The sequence below is a fragment of the Rhinopithecus bieti genome, unplaced genomic scaffold (genome assembly GCF_001698545.2).
Source record: "Rhinopithecus bieti isolate Rb0 unplaced genomic scaffold, ASM169854v2 scaffold_13259, whole genome shotgun sequence".
Classification (NCBI taxonomy): Eukaryota; Metazoa; Chordata; class Mammalia; order Primates; family Cercopithecidae; genus Rhinopithecus; species Rhinopithecus bieti.
Genome location: NW_016807544.1, coordinates 1,028,526 through 1,049,247, shown reverse-complemented (window position 1 = coordinate 1,049,247; position 20,722 = coordinate 1,028,526). Strand labels below are relative to the sequence as shown.

General features: G+C 41.0%; 1 protein-coding gene and 1 pseudogene across 7 annotated transcripts in view; one reads left to right on the top strand and one right to left on the bottom strand.

Annotated features, from left to right (window-relative positions):
* Nucleotides 1–20,722, bottom strand: part of SIPA1L1 (signal induced proliferation associated 1 like 1) — a 420,357-nt gene that overhangs the window by 394,871 nt on the left and 4,764 nt on the right. The window contains exon 1 of one of the 7 annotated variants that reach the window (XM_017882762.1): nucleotides 6,616–6,649. The exons of the other annotated variants lie outside the window; for them this stretch is intronic. The gene's annotated coding sequence lies outside the window, so the exon portion shown is untranslated. Of the gene's footprint in view, nucleotides 1–6,615; nucleotides 6,650–20,722 lie in introns of those variants that run through there. 7 annotated transcript variants of the gene reach the window in all.
* On the top strand, nucleotides 14,767–15,207 carry LOC108536207 (PDZ domain-containing protein 11 pseudogene; annotated as a pseudogene).

Below are 20,722 nucleotides of genomic sequence, written 5' to 3'. Positions count from 1 at the left end.
TCCCACATAGTGCCTGTTTCCCACATAGTGCCTGTTTCCCACATAGTGCCTGTTTCCCACATAGTGCCTGTTTCCCACATAGTACCTGTTTCCCACATAGTGCCGTCTTAACCTCTGCTCAGTTACAATCCCAGTCACTCATGGCCATAGTACAGTCCTTACTAAGGTGGGCAGGTGGCAGACTATGCCAGGAAAATACCCAAATTGACTCCTCCTGCTCTCCTTCTCTCCCACTCCCACCTGAGCTCTTAGCTTTCCTACCCCTAGCCTTCCCCACTGACACGTAGGGGAAAATGTGCAGGACGACCTTTCAAAGAAAACTACTGATGAGACGGAATTTTCCTGTGCAGTGCAGATGACATTTATTTTATAAATCCAAGAATCCACCATGATAATTCAAATGAAATACATCTTTCCATTAAGGTCCTTCAAAATCCAAGAGAAAGATGCTAGAAAACATTGAAAAGTTGGCAAGCCAGACACTGTGGCTCACACCACCTCCTAGCAGTTTGGGAGACTGAAGCTGGTGGATCGCTTGAGCTCAGCAGTTGGAGACCAGCCTGTGTAACGTGGCAAAACCCCGTGTCTACCAAAAAATACAAAAAATTAGCTGGGCATGGTGGCGCACACCTATGGTCCCAGTTACTCAGGAAGCTGAAGTGGGAGGATCACTTGAGCCCAGGAGGCAGCGGTTGCAGTAAGCCAAGATTGCCCCCCAGCATTCCAGCCTGGGCAACAGAATGAGACCCCATCTCTCGATAGATAGACAGACAGACGGACAGACAGAAATTTTTAAAAAGCTGAAAAGGTGGGAGGGCTTGTAAGAAGCACTGGGTCCAACATCTATTGGACATCTACTATATGTCAGGCACTGGGCCTGCTGCCTTACAAGTGACATCCTAAAAGCTCTCACTCATTGATCCTAAATCTAAACTGTGGTAAGGGTGTTATATAAATTGTCTCATTTCATCTTTATAATAACCTTGAGTTAATTAAGCATCATCATCTTTTCCTTTTAAAAATTAAGAAAGAGGTTGAGGAATTGTCTGAGATCACTGTGGTAGGGAGGAACCCAGGTCTCTGGTTCCAAAGCCTGTATGTGCCCCTACCACTTAATATGAAACACTATGACCATAAACAAGCAATTAAATCCATTTTCTAAATCTAAACTACAAAAATGAGGAAAATGCTTCCTTCAAATGTTTGCTATGAACATTAAGTGAAATACTGACTTCAAAAAAAGTGCTAGTACCTAAGAGACTCTTTAAAAAAATGGTTTTTTTCTTGCTTCTCCTGTTACCCATTCTCCCAACCTTAAACCATGGACACGTAGTGGACACTGTAATCTAAAAATCATCTGGCATATTCTGTCCTAGAGGGAAGACTCCATGTACTCATCTAGCATAGATCAGTATTTGAGAAAAGCATCTGGAATGCCAACTACCACTTTATCAAGTTTTAGAACACAACACACTTGTAACTCGGTAATTATTCACAAAGAAATCTAAGGTAAACACTGTTCTTGGTTTTGTTCCCTGATACTTTCTTCCTGAGAACTCCCAGACATCCTTTCCCCAAGATGCTGCTTCCACATCATGGTCCCCCCTAACAGCAGAAACATTTCTGGGGGCCTTTTTTCCTTTTCCTCATCAAACTTCACTTTAAAGCCTTTTACTGGACAGAGTTCTGTTTTGCTTGTTTTTAGAAGCCATTTTTTAAAGACAGGAAACATGAAAGTAGTAACAGTGGTTATTCTTGGGTGGGTGGCAGAATGACAGATGATGTTTTTCTACTTTATACTGTCCTGTATTTTCCAAATTTTCCACAAAGTCTAATGTACTGCTTCCATAATACAAAGAGGAAAAAATCAAAGATGGTACATTTAAATTATTTCTTTCATCTCCTGATAAGACATTTTTCTCTATTCTTCCTGAATTCCCACCTAGCTGGAAGCATCCTGAGAACAGAACTGCAGTGTTGTCTACAAAATACATAGCTCATCCACAGCCAGTGCCTGACATGAAAAAGCTCAAAAAGTATTTGCTGAGTGGATGATGAATATTAGGTAATATTTAGACACGGACTTTACGGATTGATGGTGGGTGGACCAAGGTTTGAGCGTGGCATGTCCTCAATATTGTTGGATTATTGTGGTTATAGGACATTATTTAAAAGGTAGCTTTCAAACACTCTTAAGCAGTTCAACATGAAAAGTCTGTAATGTGAAGACAAGGTGAACCAATCAAGGTGATTTATTGCTGCAATGGTAAACCAAGAACAGGATGATAAATGGGCTAAGGTCCTTGTGCATCTTGCTATAAATGAGTGCACCAGGAGTGGAATTCATTAAGTAACTTTGGAGCTCTCTGCCATTTAGAAGGCACATCATGGCCTTCTTTGGCCACCAAAGTTTAACAATCCTTTTCAAAATTAATCTCTGTTCTTAGGAGATTAAACAAACCTAAATAGTAAAGTAAATGAGAGATTAAGATAAAACCACCCAACCTAGTTATTATACCACCAAAATCCTAATCTAATAAACCAAAGCAAAACCTTGAGGATTTATTAACATAAAAGAGAAATCTCAAATATTTGGTTTGGAGAAATGAGCTGTACATAAGATTTAAAGAGGGTATACTGAATTCAAAAAACATACACAGTCCAAAACTCAATAGAAAAGTTGAGGTATAACAAAATGTACTCCTTTCCCATCATAATCTAAGTTAACTACAAGAACTTTACCAGCAATTTTATTTCTGTCTGATCAACTGAACACATTTCCTAGATGAACACTTGGAAAAGCCAAGACTGAACTTACACTTGTATTTTCTGTATTTTCAATCAACTTCACTTCCATCAACATCTCTTTACAAATCTGTATATTTCTAGGGGACTCTTATACACTGTTGGTGGGAATTCATATTAGTTCAGCCACTGTGGAAAGCAGTTTGGAGATTTCTCAAAGAGCTTAAAACAGAGCTACCGTTCAACCCAGTAAACCCATTACTAGGTATATACCCAAAGGAAAACAGGCCATGTACAGTGGCTCACGTCTCTAATCCCAGCACTTTGGGGGACAAAAAATGTTCCCCAAAAATGCAAGTAGATCACTAGAGTCCAGGAGTTTGAGACCAGTCTGGGCAACAAAGCAAAATCCCATCTCTACAAAAATATAAAAATTAGCCAGGTATGGTGGGGCACAGCAACAGTTCCAGCTACTCGGGATGCTGAAATGGGAGAATCACTTCAACCCAGGAGGCAGAGGTTGCAGTAAGCAGAGATGGTACCACTGCACTCCAGCCTGGGCAACAAAGTGAGACCCTGTCTCCAAAAAAAGAGGAGAGGGGAGGGGAGGGGAGGGGAGGGGAGGGGAGAAGTTATTCTACTGAAAAGACACATACACTCACATGTTCCTCACAACACTATTCACAACAGCAAAGACATGGAATCAACCTAGGTGTTCATCAGCAGTGGGCTAGATAAAGAAAATATGGTACATATACACCATAGAACACTATGCAGCCATAAAAAAGAATAAAATCATGTCCTATGCAGCAACGTGGATACAGGTGGAGGTCATTATTCTAAGCAAATTAACGCAGGAAAAGAAAAGCAAATACCACATGTTCTCTAACTGGGAGCTAAACACTGGGTACTCACGGACCTAAGAATGGCAATAACAGACACTGGGACTACTAGAGAGGGGAGGGAGAGAGGGAGGGATGAGCTGAAAAACCAACTGTTGGGTACTATGCTCAGTACCTGCATAACGCGATCATTAGAAGCCCAAACCTCAGCATCACACAACATACCCACGTAACAAACCTGTAACTGTACCTCTGAATCTAAAACAAAATCTCCCCAAAAAGTTGAGGAGAAAAAAAATCTGTATATTTCTAATACGCCTCCGGGCTCTTAAAAGACATGTATTTCAAAACAAAGCAGATGCTGACTTGATGACTGTCCGATAATTTGAGGGCAACAGGCAGAAGTCAATGACAAGATGACAATTGCACAACACAATCCATGCTGCAAGATGAGAAAGAAAGCATTTCACCCCAAAAAATAAATGTCTCAAGCTTCCTGTCTTGCTCAAGTTGGGAAGTAACATGAAGGTGTTCTTACTAGAAAAAACTCTGTGGTTGTTACAAACTGAGTGAAGATTTGCATTTATTTCACCAAACTATATATATTCACATTTCACCTAGCTATTCATATTAAAAGCATCTGCAATCCCGGGCCTTGGACTTCCCTTGGCAGGTGTCAGTCCACTGTGGAAGTTGTTCCCCACATCTCAGTAAGTTCTGTTGGCCAGAAAGGACATTCAGTGACAAGCACTACTTTGAATCCAGGCAAGGGAGGAAATTAAATACACTATCCATAACTTTTCTCTAGGTGTCTGAGATACTAGCACATCTTCACCTCCTAAAAATTCACTCATCTACCACTTAATTTTTTTTTTTTTTTTTTTTTTTGATACAGAGTCTCGCTCTGTCGTCCAGGCTGGAGTGCAGTGGTGCAACCCTGGCTCACTGAAACCTCCACCTCCCGGGTTCAAGTGATTCTCCTGCCTCAGCCTCCTGAATAGCTGGGACTACAGGCATGCGCCACGATGCCCAGCTAATTTTTTGTATTTTTTTAGTAGAGATGGGGTTTCGCCATGTTGACCAGGATGGTAACTCCTGACCTCAGATAACATCAATTTTTTCTCAGTAAAGCCTACAATAGGAGGAAGTGAGAGAAAGAAAAATAAATGGTATTCGCTCTTATGCAAACCATGCCTGAGTCTCCTCAGGTAAACAGGAGAGCATCAGAAAGTTAGGTGACCATCGGAAAGCTAGGGGAGCATCGGAAAGCTAGGGGAGCATCAGAAAACTAGGGGAGCATCAGAAAGCTAGTGGAGTATCGGAAAGCTTGGGGAGTATCGGAAAGCTTGGGGAGCATCTGAAAGCTAGGGGAGCATCTGAAAGCTAGGCAAGTTATTTAGCCTTTCTCAGTTTCCCTACATCTGTTAAATGTTGATAATACCTATTTCCCAGAAATTTCATGAAGATAAAATGAGACGGCATAAGTAAAGAACCTAACAGAATGAATTCATTGGTGTTGTTCAGCAAAAGATATTTACGACCATTACTAACTAGGCACTAGGGCCAACACCGTGACAGGCCAAAGTCCTACAACAGATAAGGAAAAGAAACCACCAAATGGGTCACACACCAACTCTGTGAAATCCAGATCATCGTTATAGATACAAAAAAAAAAATACAGTCCCTGACCTTCCACTTGGGCACAACATTAACGAACAATAAACCACCATACCATGCTTAAAATTATAGTAGCAAGATCAGCCTTTCATTGGAGAAACAGATGAAGATCTTTTATCATCAGTAGAGCATAGTGTTTAAAACAAATTGTAAGTTTAACAGGGTGTGGTGGTCATAGCTACCTACTATAAGCAGACAGGCTTTCTGGCATTCCCAACAAAATACGCTTTATGCACACAGCCAAAATATGACTGCAATTACTCTGGTCCCAACAGATGACTGCATTAGATAATGCCTCAACTCAGTAGCTGCTGCAATCTATGTTAAGAGAAGCAGAAATTCTGTAACAGGAACTCAATATCCTGGCTCCCACAGAGTCCTAATGTCTATCTTACAGGCTTGTTTATAAAGATTAGCAATAATGTGACACAAAGTGCCTGACACAGTGGTTACTCAATAAATGATAGCTGATATTAATTACCAGGAAGCAACAAAATCTAAAGCCAGAACCTGCCATGAAACAAATGAAGATAGAGTGGTTCCTTCTCAACCAAGACATTAAGTTGTATGAAAACACTTGGATAGGCCGGGCACGGTGGCTCACGCCTGTAATCCCAGCACTTTGAGAGGCGGAGGAAGGCAGATTACCTGAGGTCGGGAGTTCAAGACCAGTCTGGCCAACATGGTGAAACGCTGTCTCTACTAAAAATACAAAAAATTAGCCAGGTGCAGTGGTGCATGCCTGTAATCCCAGCTACTCAGGAGGCTGAGGCAGAAGAATTGCTTGAACCCAGAAGGCGGAGATTGAGGTGAGCCGAGATCATGCCACCGCACTCCAGCCTGGGCTACAGAGTGAGACTTTGTCCCAAAAAAAGAAAAAGAAAAGAAAACACTTGGATAAAGAACACAGTACTATGCCCCACCACAAAGAGAGCTTGTCAGTAAACGTCGGGTTAATCACCTTGACAGTCAAAAAGGAATCCCAAAGTGCCCATTCCTCTGGGACAAATAAAGAACCATGAAAAAAAGAGAAATGGTCTCTATCCTCAGAGAATCTATACCTACCTGAGGAGAAATCACATGGTTTCAGCTCTCTGTCTGTATTCCCCCCTTGACTCTATGTTCCATGAAGGCAAAAACCAAAAACTTCATATTGCCATACAATACAGGCACTCAATAAATATCTGGTAATCTGGCCATGCACAGTTGCTCACGCCTGTAATCCCAGCACTTTGGGAGGCCGAGGCAGGCAGATTACTTGAGGTTGGGAGTTCAAGACCAGCCTGGACAACATGGTGAAACCCCATCTCTACTAAAAATACAAAAATCAGTCGGACATGGTAGTACACACCTGTAATCCCAGCTACTCGGGAGGCTGAGGTAGGAGAATTGCTGGAACCCAGGAGGCGGAGGTTGCAGTGAGCCGAGATCACACCATTGCACTCCAGTCTGGACAAAACAGTGAGATTCTGTCTCAAAAAATAATAATAATAAATAAAAATAAAATAAAAATCTGGTAATCAAATAAGCCTCATAGGATCTCAGAACTACAAGAGCCACCTAATTCAAAACTTTTCAAGCCTGGCTTCACAACTGCTCAACCTAAACTCTCAAGGTGGAGACTGAGAACCTGTGTATTTAAAATTTTCCCAGATGACTGTGATACTCGAGATGGATAATCACTAGCGTAACTGAGCCCATGTGAATCATCTGAATGCCCTTTACAATGTCCCTGTACAGAAATGGTCCAGCCTTATGCATGAGGGTCTCCAAGGATGGGACACAGCCTATCACACCTGCAAACACCTGGACCAGCAAAGTCCTTTCTAATGTTTACTCAAATATCTGTATTTATTCTACTCATTGGTTTCGTCCTGTGAGGCCTGAGAAGACAAAAGGTAACCTCTCCTCCTTCCACATGATGGACTTTTGACTCCTGTGACAAAGGACGACGACGCCCTCTGAGCTTTCTCCAGGCTAAACACCCTTGATGAACTATGCATGAATCATTAAGTGCTAGGCTCTTTAAGTATGCAACACAACACAAGATGTCAGAGAATGGAGAAATCGGGGTGTGTTATGGTAAGCAGCAAGACATCAATGAAGAAGGTGGGTCTTGAAGGATGAGAAAGATAGTAATAAAACTAGTGTTCAGGGGCTGGTGCTCAGAGGGAAAAGTGAGGCAAGACACTGATAAGGAGCACCTATGCAGGGAAGGAGATAAGAGTGATAAAGCAACAAGTGAGGAAATTAGTAGGTTTCACAAACTTTTTTTTTGTTTTTTGTTTTTTGTTTTTTGTTTTTTGTTTTTTATGAGACAGGGTCTCATGCTGCTGCCCAGGCTGGAGTGCAGTGGCCCTATCTCTGCTCACTGCAACCTCGACCTCCTGGCCTCATGCGATCCTCCCATCTCAGCCTCCTGAACAGCTGGGACTACAGGCATGCATCACCATGCCTAGATAATTTTTTCATATTTTTTGTAGAGACAGGATTTTACCATGTTGCCCAAGCTGGTCTCGAACTCCTAGGCTCAAGCGAACTATCCACCTCAGCCTCTGATATAGTCTGGCTGTGTCCCCACCCAAATCTCATCTTGAATTGTAGCTCCCATAATTCCCAAGTGTCATGGGACGGAGCCAGTGGGAGGTAACTGAATCATGGAGGCTGGTCTTTTCCATGCTGTTCTTATGATAGTGAATAAGTCTCATGAGATCTGATGGTTTTATAAAGGGGAGTTCCCCTGGACATGCTCTCTTGCCTGCTGCCATGTAAGACGTAACTTTGCTACTCATTTGCCTCCTGCCAGGCTTGTGAGGCCTCCCCAGCCATGTGGAACTGTGAGTCCATTAAGCCTCTTTCGTTTATAAATTACCCAGTCTCAAGTATGTCTTTATTAGCAGTGTGAGAAGAGACTGATACAGCCTCCCAAAGTGCTGAGATTACAAGCAAGAACCACGGCGCCTGGCCTCCATACTTTTTGAATTAAATAGAACTAAAACTGAAAACGAATTAAAATTCGAAGAAAATCAGAATAGGAGGTAAGAGGAGAGAGCAAAGGCCTAGCATAGCAAGGCAGAGACACAGTCTGGTAGAGGACCAAAAACGGAGAGACCAAACAGGAATGTCGTAAAAGCAAGCAGGAAAGTATGACTTTGAAGTAGCAAAGTATTAGAGCCACTTGAATTCCTCCAGGGTGGTACATGTAACTAAGTGGTCCCTTAAAAAGAATGATCAGACAAGATGGCCTGGAGAATGGGACAGCAGGAGTCAAAGGGGTCAGAAAGGAGGCTACTACAGCCACTTAGCTACAGCCACTTAGATACAGGGGTCAAGGTCCACTCTAAGACGGTGACAATAAAACGAAGAGCAAAAGCTGAAAAATAAAATCAATTCAGAGGGAAAACAATGATAAAGCTTGGTCACACATCAGACCAAAAGTAAAAGAAAGGGAAGAATCAGAAATGACTTCTAAGAGTTGCTAGAAATTCGAGGAAGAAGCAGGACAATACTCTGGAAAGGAGCGGTAAGACAATTACGCAATCACATGTACTGAATGCACTGGTTGGTTAGTACTGGGGTGGTTTTATTTTATGAAAGCTTCAAAGTTCACTCCCTGTTCTACAAACACACATAGTAACTAACTGGTCGTTTTGCTCTTTTCTCTGGTCCCCGCACAGGTTGTAATTTCTGTGTCAGTAGACAGGGAATATTTGGTTTTGAATCCTTAATCTGTAACATTACCACCAAAGTTAAAGCGCTTGCAAAAAATAAAATGTGCTTTGACAGAGTTAGGTGAAAGAAGCCAGTCACAAAATACAACATATTGTATGATCCCATTTATATGAAACAAACAGAAAAGGCAAATCTATAAAGACAGAAAGTAGGTTAGTGGTAGCCTAGGGCTGGGGTCAGGGAGGAAGGGTGTGGCTGGAAAGAAATGGGGAGTGACTGCAAATGGGTTTGGAGTTTCTTTGTGGGATAATCAAAATGTCCTAAAATTGTTTATAGAGATAGTTGCAGAACGTATGAATATACTAAGAACTACTGACTTGTTAATTTAAATAGAGAATTATAACTCAACAAAGTCGTTATTAAAAAAAACTTTAGGAGTACATAAATAATTACTGCGACCTCAGACACTCGGCATCTCTCCAATAAAAGCAACTATTAGACTTAAGTTCAAATAAAAAGCCACCAGACAATTTGGGAAGCCTAAAAGACACTTTAGGAAGACTAAGACAGTCATGTTCCCTCTGGGGGAAAAATTAGGCATGAAAAGACACAGATTTAAACATATAGATCCCTTTTTAAATTAGTTCTTACAATTGACCAAAATGTTCTAATATGTACTTAAAGGGAAAGACAAAGTTTGGGGTTTCTCTTCAACAATTATGAACAATTATGTCGAGTAATATTATACTGAGTACCTATGGTTCGGTTTCTTAGAGGCTGAAGCAAAATAATGTATAGTAAGCCAATTCAATGAAAAGCAAAAGACTATGTAACTTAACAATTACTGAGCAGATGGGTAAACCTATTTTACAAATCTGAAGACCTAACAAAAACCTTCATGTAGAGAGGTCCTTTTGCTTGAAACATATAAGAAAACTATCCAAAATAACTTCTGCCCCCATGATATCTCCTGAAAAACATGGTTCCTACCTCCCTGATGCCTTAATTATTAAAGCCATTACCATTCTCTTTCCACTGAACACTTAGAATGCTTACTTAGATGGTATTCCAATGGTTACCATACTTACTTAGATGGCAGTCATCAAGTTATATTCACTGAATGTGTCAGGACCTTTTGAAATCAGAGGACCTGCAATGGGCGCACACAGCTGATGCCCAGCAGAAACCTGCTGACTGATAATCAAACGAGGACAACAGTGAAGAGTGACAGTGTTTCTGTTCAAAACTGCTTGTGGATTAGAAGAACCCAAAACCACCATATCTGTTGGCTAAAGACTTTTTTTTTTTTTGAGACGGAGTCTCACTCTGTCGCCCAACATAGAGTGCAGTGGCATGATCTCAGCTCACTACAAGCTCTGCCTACTGGGTTCACTCCATTCTTCTACCTCAGCCTGCTGAGTAGCTGGGACTACAGGCGCCCGCCACCACGCCCAGCTAATGATTCGTATTTTTGGTAGAGACCGGGATTCTCCATGTTAGCCAGGATGGTCTCGAACTCCTGACCTCGTGATCCGCCCGCCTCAGCCTCCTAAAGTGCTGGGATTACAGGTGTGAGCCACCATGCCCAGCCAAGACATTCTTAAAGGAACAATCAACTGGTGGGAAAGTATAGATTATAAAAGTACTACATTTCAAATATATAACTATTTACTACTACCTCTAATGACAGACATTTAATAAATTCAAAATGCCACTGATTAAAATAAAAGACTGACACTTTCAACATGGTGGATCTTAAGCGAATTTTAATTCAATAGATTCAAATACATACTTAACGTATTTCACCTGCCTACAGAAAAATCTAAAGCAGTCAAAAAACCTAAAAATATATAAGTATTCTGAATCAAGAAACATGAAGAGTGGTCTCCCTCAATCATCTGACCTATTAGACCCTATCTGTTAATAGATTCAAGTTATGGAGAAAGCCTAAAATAAAGAATTTGAGAAAGATAAGAGCCATTTTTCTATTACAATGCCCTCCCACCTAAATAAATTACTTTGGCCCAAAGCTATGTGTATAAAGAGGCAAGTCTGGTACCACAGTCCCAAGTACTGGCTCTACACAAAATGAAGCCCTCTGACACCCTGGAGATAACTGAAATACATACATACCAAGTTCTCCCAGAAGCTGCCCAGGAATTGCAGGAGGGATCAAAGAGGAAGCTTTCACATCTACTGGGAAAGAAACCAGGCTTTGGAGGGCATATGCTAACTTTCCACAATACAATGTGGCCTATGAGTTAAATAGTGCAAAAGAGACCACAAAGGACACAAGATGGCAGCCAGTCTACTTTCCAGAAATAATACAAGACACAGCTTTACAAGTTTTAACTTTTTTTTTCTCATTTGATCTCAAGAATTCTGACAAGGGCAGATACTTTCCCCATTTCTCAGATAAGAAAACTAAAGCTCATGAAGACTGACTGACCCACCCAGCTGCCTACCTGACTGCTCCACTTGGCAAGTCAACTTGCATCTCATATCCAACAAGTACAGATCAACTCTTAATACCGCACCCAAACCTGCTCCTCCAGGCATCTCCATTTCAGTAAATGGCAGCCGCATTATTCCAGCTGCTCAGGCTAAACACCTCGGTGTCATCCTTGAGTGCACTCTTTGTCGCACTCCACATCATCTCACCCATGTGAATCATTTTCGCCCCGCTTGAGATTTATCCAGAAACCACTCACTTCTCATCACCTCCACAGCTGCTATCATATCTCACTCACCTACAGAGAGCATTGCTAGAAACCTCTAACATCCCCCTCTTTCCACCTTTGCACTCCTCCCCATTCTACTCCCCTGCACAACAGAGTGCCACTCTAAGATGTCAGACCAAAACCCTTTGTACAAAACCCTCCAGCGGCTTCCCATCTCACTCGGAGTTGTTCATTGATGTATCCCTAGGATGAGAACGTTATCTGACATCTAGAAAGTGCATAATGATACTGTTAATTAGTAAATGAAAGACAGCCAAAGTCACACAACTAGTATGTAGTAGAGCCAGGACTAGAACAAATCTTCCACTGTTCTTTGGTAACACTGAAACCAGATTTACGAAAAGCAACAATCCACATGGGAGGAAATTCTCACATTTTACTTTGCGTAACTGAATCTTTTCATGTATAGTCAATACTACGTTGAATTTCCAACAAGTGAAAATGAAAATACCACTTTATAAAGCCATGAAATCTCACACTAGGAACTCTGAATACTACTTTTTTGGCAGCATGAGCAAACATCTGCTTAATTATCACAGTAATGGCACTCAGATCTTCAGTGTGACTGTTCTGCAGTCAGTGACATGATGTTACCATTATCCCAAGACTACTACACACAAAAATGACCACACTCTAAAAGATTCAGAACCAAGCACCTAAAAGAGGTAACAAGCATTTCCAAATCTCCTACACACACATTATACCAATCATCTGAAACAGGAATTAAGTTTTCAGGGTGTTATCAGTAACAACAGAAAGGTTAGATTCAGAATTGTCTACTACCAAAATTACAAAGAAAAACTCTGAGCTGAGTTTAAATGTTGATTGGTTTCAGACCAGAATGAAACTAACACTAAAATTATCCACCATTATAGAATTTTCTCACTAAAATATTTCAGAATTAAAACAAAACTCTGTAAATTTCTTTCTTCAGTTCTTTCAAAACATTTCTACTATCTATAAAAGGCTTAAATCTTACTAAATCATAGTAATAAATTTATAGAATTTTATAGTAGGTCTTAAAAGAAAACTGAATTCAACCCTCAATTTTCTCTCTTTCACAAAGAGATTACTTGATACATAATAGGTAAACAATGAAGACTTACTAAGTCAATGAAGAAATGAATGAATGAATGAAGATCCAGAAGGGTTATATGACTCTTCAAAGCTCCAACAATCAATATCAAAATCCAGCATTAGTCATAACTAGCTTTCCAGATTCTTTTGGAGTGGGTGTGGGAGTAGAAGAAACCAAGATTTTAAAACCCTTTCTGGGTCCTTGGGAAAATCTTAACCAAAAGGCATTACAGCCAGTTTCCTTTGGTTCTCTTTCTTAGAAAAGCACTTGATAAAATAAATTTTGCCAAGATATATCTCCTTGGAAACCAAAATGCAATTGACTATTGTTTATTTCTCTATATATATAAATAATATTTAATATAGGACCATAAACAACTGCAATTGTTTTTGCATCAAAAGTAAAACAGGTGGCCTATGACTAAAAGAAAAATCCAACCAGAGGAGAGGAACAGAACATTGAAAAGGACCACATAAGTCACTAGAAGAGTATCAGCTATACAAGAACAGGAACCATGTATCCTGTTTACCAGTAGCAGCCACCAGTCCCTGGCATATAATGGGATTCAATAAACACCTACAGGAAAAGTGAATACATTACTCCTTAGAGACCTACCCATGCAAACAAAAATTCATTTGGTCACCATTCAACATTATCTTGCAGATACAAATTCATTTGGTCACTAATAAACACATCTTTATGATAGACCTACTACATACAAGCATACTACATTTTTCTTCCAAGGAAATTCTACCAAATGTCCCTTCAAATAATATACTCAACCAAAATTATCCCCATCGTTGTATTAAGAAGATGAGAAAATGTGTCTTAAGTAGCCGAAATTAGTTACTATAGCAGCCACTAAATTTGCTGTTCTGACTTCAATCTTTTGCCTTCAATTCATCCTATATAACCCAGCCAGATCAGTTTTCTGTTTTGTTTTTGTTTTTTTTAACACATCCAAAATATAAAACAGTACTGCGGTTAAGTACTCTACCTTTATATGGGGCCCACTGCTATTCAACAAGCAGATACAGGAAATCTGAAACTATTGGATTGGAAAAGGAAAGACAACACAGCATCAAGGAAAAAATTATCACGAGTTGACAGTTCTTATAATAATTTCTCTATATCACTGTGATGCAACTGACACAGAGTGTTGGGTATGAACACCCACTAAGGTACACATCTGACTGTTGTGATAATTCAAGATTCATTGCCTTTTTGAAGCTTTCCCAAGCCACTGGACTCAATACCTGTGAAAGCACTTTGCAAACCGGAAGTGCTAGACACACAGCTTTTACTACGCTCCTTGCCAATTGATAGCCTCATACATTCTGCCATTAAAATCAACTTACCTCATTATCTAAGTGTGTCTTGACCCTTCAAAAACAGAAAAAATTCTTTGTATTGTTTAATGTCACTTCTTTATTACTCAATATCTAGAACAGCATAACTTTAAAATGCCACTTACACTTCCCAATTTCAGAACGTATTACCAATCAAAACAGTGTGATAATGGCATAAAAACAGACAAACAGACCAACGGAACAGAACAGACAGCCCAGAAATAAACCCACATATATAGGTCAAATGATTTCTGGCAAGGGTGCCAAGACCGCTCAATAAGGAAAGGACAGTCTCCTCAACAAATGGTGCTGGAAAAAATAAGACACCCACATGCAAACGAATAAAAGTTGGACCCTTATACTATACATAAAAATGAACTCAAAATGTACTAAAGACCTAAATGTAAGACCTAAATTATAAAACTTCTGAAGAAAACACAAGCTTTATTACTTTGGACTTGGCAGTTATTTCCTGGACATGACCAATAGCAAAATTAGCCAAGAGGGACTACATCAAACTAAAAAATTTTTGTGCATCAAAGGACACAATCAACAGAGCAAAAAAGCAACCTGGAATGGAAGAAAATATTTGCAAGTAATCTATCTCATAAGGAGTTAATATCTAGAATATGGAGCAAAGCCTGAGGTCACTGGGGACTGCCCACTGGGCCTTGCCCAAGATGGACAGCCAGATTCCTTATGATGACTACCCAGTGGTTTTCCTGCCTGCCTATGAGAATCCTCCAGCATGGATTCCTCCTCATGAGAGGGTACCCTGCCCAGACTACAACAATGAGTTGACCCAGTTTCTGCCCCAAACCATCACACTGAAGAAGCCTCCTGGAGCTCAGTTGGGATTTAACATCTGAGGAGGAAAGGCCTCCCAGCTAGGCATCTTCATCTCCAAGGTGATTCCTGACTCTGATGCACATAGAGCAGGACTTCAGGAAGGGGACCAAGTTCTAGCTGTGAATGATGTGGATTTCCAAGATACTGAGCACAGCAAGGCTGCTGAGATCCTGAAGACAGCTCGTGAAATCAGCATGCATGTCCACTTCTTTCCCTACAATTATTATCACCAAAAAGAGAGGACTGTGCACTAGACAGTTACAGACTACAGCCCTTCATGTGGACTCTCCCACGACGTGCTGACTAGACTTCAGGGGAGCCACTTCTACTTTCAGCCCCTCCCTGGAATAGTGGAGCTGAGAGGATGGGGAGACAGCTAACCAACTGCATTATCCAAACTGTATTGCACTTTTTGTTCCCCAGTTTTCTAGGTGAGCTTCATTCCCTGAAAGGAGAAGGATGATGATATCTAGGCATAACCTAGACAGTGAGGAACCTAGTTAGGAAAGACAAGTGACATTTATTGAATTCCATGTACTAGTCCTTTCCACCTGTCACATTTTAATTACAGAAATCAGTAGCAAAAACAATCTTGGGGATTTTCCATCTGACTTGCCTGGCCATCTCATCTCATCCCATTCTTGTACTACCAGAGGTTTCATACACTTTGGAGACTCCAATGAGACCCTGTTTTCACCCCTTCCTCCTCCTAGCCTCTCCGTCAAAAAGTAAAACACAATGCCGAAGGAAAAAAACATATATCCAGAATATATAAAGCACTCCTACAACTCAACAACAATAAAAAAACCCAATTTAAAAATGGGCAGAGGGCTTGAACAGGCACGTATGCAGAGATAATATACGAATGGCCAACAAGAATATGAAAATGCAATCAACTTCATCATCAGAGAAACATATATCAAAACCATAATGAGATATCACCTCGCATCCATTAAGATGGTTACTATTTAATTTTTTTTTTTAATTAGCTCTGGGTGTGGTGGTGTGCAACAGTAGTCCCAGCTACTCAGGAGGCTGAGGCAGGAGGATCACTTGAGCCTGGGAGGCAGACATTGCAGTGAGCTGAGATCACACCACTGCACTCCAGCCTGAGTGGCAGAGGGAGACCCTGTCTCGAAAATTTGTTTAATTAATTAATTTTTTTAAAAAAACAAAATAAATATTGGTAAGGATGTGGAGAAGTTAGAACCCTTATGAACTGTTGATGAGATTGTAAAATAGTACAACTATGAAAAACAGTATAGAGGTTCCTCAAAAAATTAAAAATAAAACTATCATATGATGCAGCAATCCTGCTTCTGGGTATATATACAAAATAATTAAAAGCAGGGTCTTGGAAGAGGTATCTGCACACCCACGTTCATAGAAACAATCACAACTGTCAAAAGGTAGAAGTGGCCGGGCGCGGTGGCTCAAGCCTGTAATCCCAGCACTTTGGGAGGCCGAGACGGGCAGATCACGAGGTCAGGAGATCGAGACCATCCTGGCCAGCACAGTGAAACCCCGTCTCTACTAAAAAATACAAAAAACTAGCCGGGCGAGGTGGCAGGCGCCTGTAGTCCCAGCTACTCGGGAGGCTGAGGCAGGAGAATGGCGTAAACCCGGGAGGCGGAGCTTGCAGTGAGCTAAGATCCGGCCACTGTACTCCAGCCTGGGCGACAGAGCGAGACTCCGTCTCAAAAAACAAAACAAAACAAAAAAAAAAGGTAGAAGTAACCCAAACATCTATCCACAGATAAACAAAATGGTGCTGGAAAAACAAAATGGATAAACAAACTGTGGATAAACAGTGGATAAACAAAATGGATAAACAAAATGTGGTATACTCATACAATGGACTACTACTAAACCTTTAAAAAGGCAGAAATCCTGCCACATGCTACAACATTGATGAACCTTGAGGATTATATGCTAAGTCAAATAATTCAGTCACAAAAAGACAAATACTACATGATTCCACTTATATGAGGTTACCTCAAGTAGTCAGATTCATAGAAACAGAAAGAATGATGGTTGCCAGAGTCTGTGGGAGGTGGAAATGGGGGCCAATGTTTAATGCTTACAGAGTTTCATATCCGCAAGTTGAAAAAGTCCTGGAAATCTGTTTCACAACAAGGTGAATATACTTAATACTACTGAACACTTAAAAATGGTTGAAATGGTCAACTTTATGTGTTTTTACCACAATTTTTTTAAAAGAAGTGCTAACATACAGTTATCAAATTGCATGTACATGTCCCATCTCCACTGCAGGAGTCTAAGCAGCCTGACCCTTTAAACTGCTGGCAGTCATTTAAGGAGTTCTTCCAAGTTGTCTTTTTGAATCAATGGGCCTCTACGAAAGATCCAGAAGCTCTCCTTTTCACCCATCCAAAATGAAGTTTCTACAATCCCCAGTTCGCTGCACTCTGGTTTAAGTCCACTACTTATTTACCTTATTGTCAAGCACAGATCTAAAAATTACATAAAAGTCACTGTGTTTTCAACTAGGTGGGGAAGAAGCATAACAGAATCACCTACTGAGCTTCTTGAAATCACCCATCAACCTCAATATCTAGCATTTCTCTCCCAGGAGAAAAGCCTCAAGGTTCACTGTGATTCTCTACCCAACCACTCACTGCTTCCCCACACACACCCCTATCCAAACCACAGAAAACCACTACTTTTAACCACCACCTTGAAAATGGCCTTCAGAACAATCTCATCCAAAGCAATTATTAGGCTGAGGTTCTTGAACTTTTAATAAGCCTTGTCTGTGAATCCTACAGCTCTCTGTAACCTACCATTTATCTACTGAAACATTATTTTGTTATGCAATTTACTACACCTTGCTTCCTGTTACAAAGGATCATCATTAAGATCCTAATTTAAAAAATAAAACAACACTGAGACTCTGAAGAACCACAGGCATTTCTCAAACTAGAAAAGAGACATGGTTTAGGAACCGTATTCAGGCTTCCTAACATGTTTCCCAAGAGCACATTCTGAGCTAGGAGTCAAACCTGCCCCCACTACACAAACACACACACAAGCATGCACACATATGCACACAGAGCACTCTCTTCGTATGTCAAATACCAGTACTAAGAAGTTAAGCTCTGGGAAAGCACACTGGCAGAAGCTTCTGAGGTCTTCAGTGGAGCAACCAAAAGTATGGTTAGGGAAAAGTGAGGAGTTAAATCAACTACACATTTAATCCTCATTTCAAGAACATGTGTTTTTGAAAAGTCTTTAAAAGTCAAGCAGTATAGTTCAGAGCCACAGCCCCATGCTTCTTGCAAGAATATGGAAAAAAACTGACTCCATTTTTATTCCTAGGTATATACAGGTGAAGCAAGCAATAAAAGTCAAATTTGGTGAAAATTTTAGGACATCCTATTAATTTATATTTCTCTATCTTATAAGCACCTCCGAATAAGCAGACTCTCTCTTCCTGAAGGCATGGGATACCACAGTCCAGTTAGCAGCTGCTTCTCTGAGAGCATCAAGAACTGAAAAGAAACATTTTTAAAAATAGAGGTTCAGGCCGGGCGCTCATGCCTGTAATCCCAGAACATTGGGAGGCAGAGGTGGGCGGATCACCTGAAGTCAGGAGTTCAAGACCAGCCTAGCCAATATGGTGAAACCCCATCTCCAATAAAAATACAAAAAATATAGCTGCGCATGGTGGAGCGTGCCTGTAGTTCCAGCTACTCAGGAGGCTGTGGCAGGAGAATCGCTTGAACCCGGGAGGCAGAGGTTGCACTGAGCCAAGATCGCACCACTGCACTCCAGCCTGCATGACAAGAGCAAAAACTACGTCTCAAAAAAAAAAAAAAACAAAGGTCCGATCAATTCTGGGAGGTAGAGACTATTAAAGGAAAGGCAATGAGCTCAAAAAATACCAAATTAGGCCGGGCACAATGGCTCACATCTGTAATACCAGCACTTTGGGAGGCCAAGGCGGGAGGATGAAGTCAGGAGTTCTAGACCAGCCTGGTCAACATGGTAAAACCCTGTCTCTATCAAAAATACAAAAATTAGCTGGGTGTGGTGGCATATGCCTGTAATCCCAGCTACTTGGGAGGCTGAGGCAGGAGAATCACTTGAACCCAGGAGGCAGAGGTTGTAGTGAGCAGAGATCGCACCACTACACTCCAGCCTGGGTGACAGGCTCCATTTCAAAAAAAAAAGCAAATTAGATTTCCTATCTACACAGATACTTTACAATATGAAGAAAATGAATTACAGAACAATAACATGGAGGCCAAAGTAAAAGACACTGACCATAGTCAAGTCTTGATTATAGGAACAAGATCGTTAGGCACACAGCCCTTTGCTTTTCTTTCTCAATAGCTTTCTTCTGAGCAGTTCAGAACTCATTATAAAAAGAAGCAAGTCGGCTGGGCACAGTGGCTCCCGCCTGTAATCCCAGCACTTGGGAGGCTGAGGCAGGCGGATCACCTGAGGTCAGGAGTTTGAGACTAGCATGGCCAACATGGCGAAACCCTGTCTCTACTAAAAATATAAAAATTAGCCGGGTGTGGTGGCTTGTGCCTGTAATCCCAGCTACTCGGGAGGCTGAGGCAGGAGAATCACTTGAACCCAGGAGGCAGAGGTTGTAGTGAGTCGAGGTAGCGCCACTGCACTCCAGCCTGGGTGACACAGCAAGACTCCATCTCAAAAAAAAAAAAAGGGGGGGGGGGGGAAGCAAGTCGCTGAACCACAAAACCATCAATGATTATACCTGTTCGTAGCTTTGGTAAAAGGTTTTATGGAAAAGGTAGAAAGAGAAGAGAAATAACCACAATTAACTTTCATATCTGTGAAATTCATTTAACCTAGACCTGCTCTGTGGGAGGAAAGAGGGAAAAAGGAATCCAATGGCAGCAGCATTGGCTGTCAGTTCTGCTCAAGTTGCCTTTGAGTGACCCCCAAGTTTTGTGAACCAGCAATTCTCCCTCCCCAAGCTGGCATTCCCAAAAACCACACATTCTCCTATCTCTCCTGAATTGGAAAAAGGGAAATCTAACATTATGTAATTGCCTGCTTCCCGCAATTTAAACTTAGGCATACTACAATCCTAATTAGACGGAGAACTTAAGTGCAACATGACAAGCAACAAATTGGAAATCTACAGGTTGAAATTTCTCATCCCAGACTTCCAGAGGCAAAGAGAAATGGCTTCACCTGACTTTGTGGCACACCCACCAACGCACTACTACTTATTATGGGCCAGCTAAAGAAGCCCCTGACATCCCTCCATGTCATTTTGGTGTCATCTCTCTATGCCTTTAAGAAAACACGCTGTTCTGTTTGCAGATGGGGTTATCTTACTCTCTCCAGGCCAGAATAAAAGGAGAAAATGGTTGTTGACCGGGGAACATTACCTACCGTTAAAAGATCTGCCCTGATGGTTTTTTGTACCCTCATGATTACAAACCAAATCAACCAAATCACTGTGTTGTTCTGTCCCTTATGCAAATCATCCATGTTTAAAAGACCCAGAAGCCACAAATCTTTCCCATGCTTCTACCACTCACTTCAGAGCTGATCAACAGTTCACTGAAAAAAATGAATGAGCTAGCATCTAAGAATAAATAAAGCATCTAAGAACTTAAATAAAACCTTTGAAAGCAAGGTGTCATCAAAGTGTGTGGGTTTTGTTTTGTTTTGATTAGCTGGGCATAGAAAAAAACTAAAAGCAAAAATTCAATAAGGCCAATTTATTTCCCACACCAAAAAAGTAGAAGTGCAGCAGGTAGAAGG